Below are 6450 nucleotides of genomic sequence, written 5' to 3'. Positions count from 1 at the left end.
TTGTTAGGAATACTATAGGCCACGATAATCTTGGTAGTTAATGTTTAATATCCTGACTGCCCTAATAATTATTTAAGCTATATTAACATATATTATATGAACATCAATTAACACTAATAGTACATGCATCGCATATGAAACAAATAGTAACATGCTATTTCAAATAGTTTTAGATGTAGAATAGCATCTTACAACAAAGGTCAACCTATTAAAAATATTGAATTCCAATCATCCATATTTTTTGCTATAAAATTATTTAAAAAGAAATAGCATTCACAAAATGATAGATAAAACTGAAACCGAAACTGAATACAAACCAGAAAGCTTAAAATGAAAGACAAGCTGATGGGCATGAGGTGTCTAAACAACATACGTTTCCCATGTTTGCAGATCACTAAACTGCGCTCATTAGATAAGAAGAACTGCTGTTAAAGAGATATTTAGTAATGCGGAGACCACACCGAACAGTTTCCACGCACACAGGTCTGGAAACCAGATTCTCAAAGCTTCCGGCCCTCAGTCAGACTCAATGTTAATAATGCACTCGCCTGTTTGATCCCAGCACAGGGTAGAAGCTGACAAAAAACTTTGCTCACGGGGAGCCAATCTTAATTACAAACACACGAGAGCCGCATTCAGCAACATCCCCCTTTAGCTACCTCCCCCCCCAAAAATGGAGTTGGGTCGTTTGGCAGGTGATTGTAAAGTAATTACTGTATGTTTAAGACAAATCATGGCTCTTCCTCTTGGCCCCTCTTTTTCAGTGAAATGGGGGAAGAGATCTGGCAACCATGCCTGTTTCACATCGAGTCACGTGATCTTCAGACCTGAAAAGAGGCTTTGTCGACTTCCTTCAGCGTTAAAGCAGATGTTTGGCTTGGGTTGCGACCAGAGTGGCAAAGTCATACAGTGGGAAAACCGAAGTAGGAATGCGGGGTAGAGCGAACGGCTGTTTTATTCACAAACACCCAAAGTAAGATGTCGAACAGAGATCTCCTCAAGATACGCTTTGTAAGCACATACTCCAAAACGTTTCCGCGAATTTTATGTGGGGTTTTGAGAACTACCGATGGACCGAGCTTCTTTTTAGCCTCCGCCGCCTAAAAGCATGCCGTCTCCCTGAGCTATTTTCCATTTAGGCTAAAATAAGAGCTCTGGCCGCAATCTAGAACAAAACCTTATCTGGTTTTATCAGCTAGTTTGGGAATGTGCCAAGACGTGGCGCACACACCTCCAAAGGCTTTCCATTGAAGGCACCTCAGGGCTATTATTGGTTCCAGATGTAGTTTCCGCTGCCTTGTGAAAACAAGTCGGCTTACGCTGGCCTTGATCATCCGGCTCCACCAGCAGTGATGTGTGTCATGGCAGAAACAAAACGTGCCCTATGTAAACAAAAGAAGATATGTTAAGAAAAGTGCACGTTCACAACACGGCAGAATACATCGAAGCAGTTTAGAATAAAATACTTTATTTACATTCATGCATTTGGCAGAGACTTTATCCAAAGCATCTGCATTCAACGTTGCAAACTTCAATACTTGGGGTGAATAATTTCGTAAGTTTGAGCAATAGTAATACTAATCTTTGCGATCCCCACCAAAAAGCCTTAAATGCACGCCACCCTGGAAAAAGGTATTGTAAGCTTGCATGAAATTCTTCCCTTGCTTAAGGTGTATCTACCCTTATAACAAGTGAATTCATGCATGCTAACTATTTCATACTTGGATGGAGATGTCTACAAAAAAGTATACAATGTACATTTGGTTCTTTGGTTTCCTGAATCCTACACAAAATAGATTTTCAGTCCAGAACGACAGTGGAATTGTGTTTCATAGCGCTAATGTAATCTCCTATTATTCTTTGTGCTGTCACACTGAATTGACTCAGGATGTTGTTACCTTAGACGCTTTTTTCTGCATACAGAGAAATCGTCTGTACTCATGAAGGAACGATGGCACAGAGATTATTAGTTTTGATTTAGTAAAAAAATCACGGTCAGGATACGGTTTAGTATGTCTGCATGACCCCAACGGGTATATTTTGTGACACCAAATCGACTGACTTTACGTTATACCACTTATGACACGGATACTTATCACAAAAATAAATACATGTAAATGGACATGAAATATTAATTTGAGTCGAATTATTAATAAATTATTATAAAAGATTAGAGTATGCTCTGGAAAGTTGATGGAGTTTTGTCCCAGCATTTTTTTAGATGCATCAACTGAGTCTCCAATATTTCTCTTAAAATGTCAAAAAACCAACAAATAAAAAAATGGTTAAAATGCATAAAAATTATGGAGCTGCAAAATAAATGTAGAGAAATGTTTGATATCATATTGAAATCTTCAATAATATTGACTTTTGATTGCAGACTTGACAAACCTGAGCATTCAGTCATTCACAGACCCACTGAAAATGTATGATAGAAGAAGTCATTCGCCATTGCAAAGAAACAGAGCAAACAGCAAGACAAAAAGAACAACCAAACAGTATGGAGAAGGATATTTTTCTAAGCTTACTATTCTTCGTTTCAGCATGTTGGTTTTGTTTCATTCTTCTTACACAACAGCACACTGAACACTTTCTATGTGTGTATTTACCCCTTACGGACCCCTTGGGGACTAGACCACTTTTCTTGCGCATGCGCTGATATACGAGTCACATCCGCGCGGCCTTAAAACATGGGCTGGGTGTGCGGACGACCACGGACCCTCCTGATGATGAAAATGATGTCCATCAGAACCATACTTGCGGCTTTAGACAATGTTCAATTGCAGCAGGCTGACCAATGAGAATTAAGTATTCAACAGTGCCGCACAATATCATCTGAGATTACGTTCTGTTGTTCACTTTGATAACCTGAGATCGTTATATCTCTGAAGTGAAGTTTTCAGAAGGACCACTTTAAAATATCAAACAGATAGATCCTAAACGGCCCTTTACTGACTCATACTGACTCAAGTTGTATAATCACCTGCAATCTAATGGCTCAATACAGTTAAATAGTTGTTTTCTCCAGGCACATCTGTATGTGTTAAGAGTCACAGAGGAAATTCTTTTGCATTTGTATAGAGCGGAGGTCAATTCTCCATCCAAAGGTGACTCATAAATGTATCAATATGTGTAACAGGATGCTCATCCATGATTCTTAAACCAAACTTACTACTGCAATACATTAAGTATGATAACAGTCATAGCAGGAAGGAGGAAGTGCTTAAGAGATCATTCAATGACTAAACTACTACAAAATAAGTCACCAATAAATTCCCTGAAATTTCAGTAGTAATGCCAACAAAATGAGTGGCTGATACTTGAAAAATATTTCGTAGAATATCATAATTTATGCATGACATTTATTGTCGTTGCTGGCAGTATTTGAGTTTGGAAGGAGGAGCTCACAAAGGTCTGGCAGAATTAATAAGTGAGATACATTACGGTATACATTTCTTAATGAATTAATACAGGTGAATAAATGTTTGCAGGAAAATTCAATGCATAGAAGGACACATGCAATAATTTAACAAAACACATAAAATATCCTGTATAATACAATGCTCATCAAGGATTGAGAAAATTACGGTAAAACATCTTCATCTTAATCTAAACAGGCCACGAGAGGCCCTGCGAGCTGTCATTAATTTCACCCGGGGTAACCACCAAAACACCGGCACATGTTCATTTACCACAGCTGGTCCTTATTGAACAAACAACAACCAGCACCCCACTGCAGAATTGACTTATGGTTTAATTTCCTTTATATAGCGAACGACTAGACTGTACACCTGGCACCCCCGCGTACACATTAAACTCTCACCAAGACAGTTTTAACACAAAGTTTATCTTATTATTCACCAAGAATAAAAATACAAGCAATTTCAATAGAGAGAAAGGAAGCATTGTCAAAAGTTTCTTTATTGTTTATATAATGTATCACAAAAGTCTCTCAGGTCATTATACGTCTGGTCTTCCCGAATCTAAACAACCTGTTTCATTATCTTGGCTGCTTATTTGGAGCGAGGCCTATCCAAAACACTCACTTAGAATCGGATAGGTATATAGCGTTGGATATTCTAGCCGAGATGGTTAAACCACTCCAAATGTTTGGCATCCAATACAAGGACGCCCATCAGTATTAGAAAGACCACAACCCGAAACGCTGGAACCTCTCTTTTGAACGGAATGGCGGAGATCAGTTTCATCTCAAACAGTGGTCTGAACGTCCATATTCAACATCTGCTGATCAGAATCAAGATTTATTAACAAATGCTTATCTGCATGCATAATAGAGGAGAGGTCAAACCATTACGTTCTGTTTGTGGAAGACCGGTGGATAAGAAGCACTAAAGCATGAACTCAAGCTGAACAGATCCAAATCCAACATTCGAAATATCAGTGTTTGGTTTGGGAAGTTTTGCTGCGTACACATTGTAGTTTCTAAACACTGTCCAGATGGCTACTATCTTTATTCCATATCCACAGCTCTAACAGTGTTTTTGTCTGGATAAGTTGGCCCACGTCACTTATTTAACTGGGGGCAGTTACAGAGCTTTGAATTTATCACCCACACCAAGCAAGATGTTTAGACTGGACACATTCCCCTTCTGCTCTCTGACAGACAGAATTTATTTTTCTAAAGTTCAGATAAAAATGACTCTGCAAACTTCACATTAAACCCAAGGGCTCTGTTACATGCATGCTATTTTAATACACTTATGCACTTTTTCCACAGTTTTACTGTCCATAGGTAATGTCATCATATGCCTAATTTAGAAATAATGCATGCTTGCAATGCAATGAATAGCCATGAAATGAAGAAATTTCACTCCAAGAGATGCAAATTTTCAGGAATACAATCATTTAGATATTTATTTTATCAAAATTATTGATCAATTAATTGATTAATCATTAGTACCATAAAGTGAACATAGTTTTTACCCTAAGTTCTAAATTGTTTAATTGAATGCATTTGTGTACAATTTTATTAAAGGGGTCATATAGCGCTGTTTGTGGTATGATTTGACTACGCAAGGTGGGCGTACCTGTCAGTACAATTGCTTTGGAACCTGATGTTCCAAATATGGTAAGGGTCGTTACATTTCCGCCACACGCTTGCAGTATTCGACCAATCACCAATCACTAGGATGAACTGGCCACGCCAGAGAGGCGGAGCAAAAAGGAGATACAAACATGCACGGTATGTGGAAAATACAAAGTTTTTAACCTTAAATCGTGTATACACATTGCATGACATCTAAAACAAACTTTTGACTAACATTGTCATTTTTTCTACTATCAATGGTGGCCAAGAACTGTTTGGTTACAAGCATTCTTCCAAAAATCTTTCTCCGTGTTCATCAGAACAAAAATATTTATAATGATTTGGACCAACTCGAGGGTGCGTAAATGTTTATGTTTGGGCGAACTGTACTTAAATAATGTCCATAGCGACCCAATATAAAATAGGCACAAAAACAATGTGCTCATGAACAATACTGATTATATACTGTACATCACTGTTCCACTTTCATAACTGATAATCTCACATGCTTTTCCAAGAATATGCAAGCTGAATATCTTTAAGAACTTCAGGAACCAACATGAACACTAACGGATATGTGCCAAAAACAACCAGCGATGACCCCACCCTATTCCCATTGTCAATCAACAGCGTTTACCATGCCAATGACATGACACCGGCGCCTGGAACGTAACCCCTGAAATCCCGTCACATTCCCAGCTGTCATCGGTCCTGGCTTATAGCATAGACATGCCAGCGCTGCAATTCAGAGACAGAAGGATTAGATACCCAACATGCTTTAGCTTTAGCTGGTGTATTTATGTGCGCTAACACTGGCGTCTCTTGAATACGGCTTCCATGTGTTGTGGGGTTAAGAGGTCAAAGTTGTTTTAGTCACTGTCCTGCCAATATATGTTTCAATTCTAACGTGCGGTTGTTCCTCTGGCTAAAAAATTGTCATTTCTTCTGGTTTTGTTCGTCCTTTATTTTCAAAGGTTTATAAATGTGGATTTATTGTACTCTGAGCACAGGACATTTAAGGACACCGAAGTTTTGGATTTGTGTGTTCTGGGAAAATGGCTAGTTCATAAAGATCGCACCTCATCTTCTTTCACAGCACGTCGTAACACTGGCGAAAGTTTATATAGATGTTTCTTATACACAAATGCATGGTTCAGCACAGTGACAGATACATAAAATAAACATTAAATGTTAAGCCTAGATTTGACAGATATTTGTTTTTCTTTCAAGTTAAAGACAGAAATCATATCATCACTATCCTAATGAATCGGAACAGTGGCGGTTGAAAAACATTTGAAATGAATGTCATTTTAATGGCAAGAATTGCCAGGAATATTTTTGTAGTAAATAAAATGTGTCGACCAACATTAAATGGATTTCATTATTTCTGATAACAGTAAAAA

This window comes from Barbatula barbatula (assembly GCF_947034865.1).
Source record: "Barbatula barbatula genome assembly, chromosome: 6".
NCBI classification, from domain to species: Eukaryota; Metazoa; Chordata; class Actinopteri; order Cypriniformes; family Nemacheilidae; genus Barbatula; species Barbatula barbatula.
The sequence above is the reverse complement of the archived record's forward strand: the minus strand, read 5'-3'. Positions refer to the sequence as shown.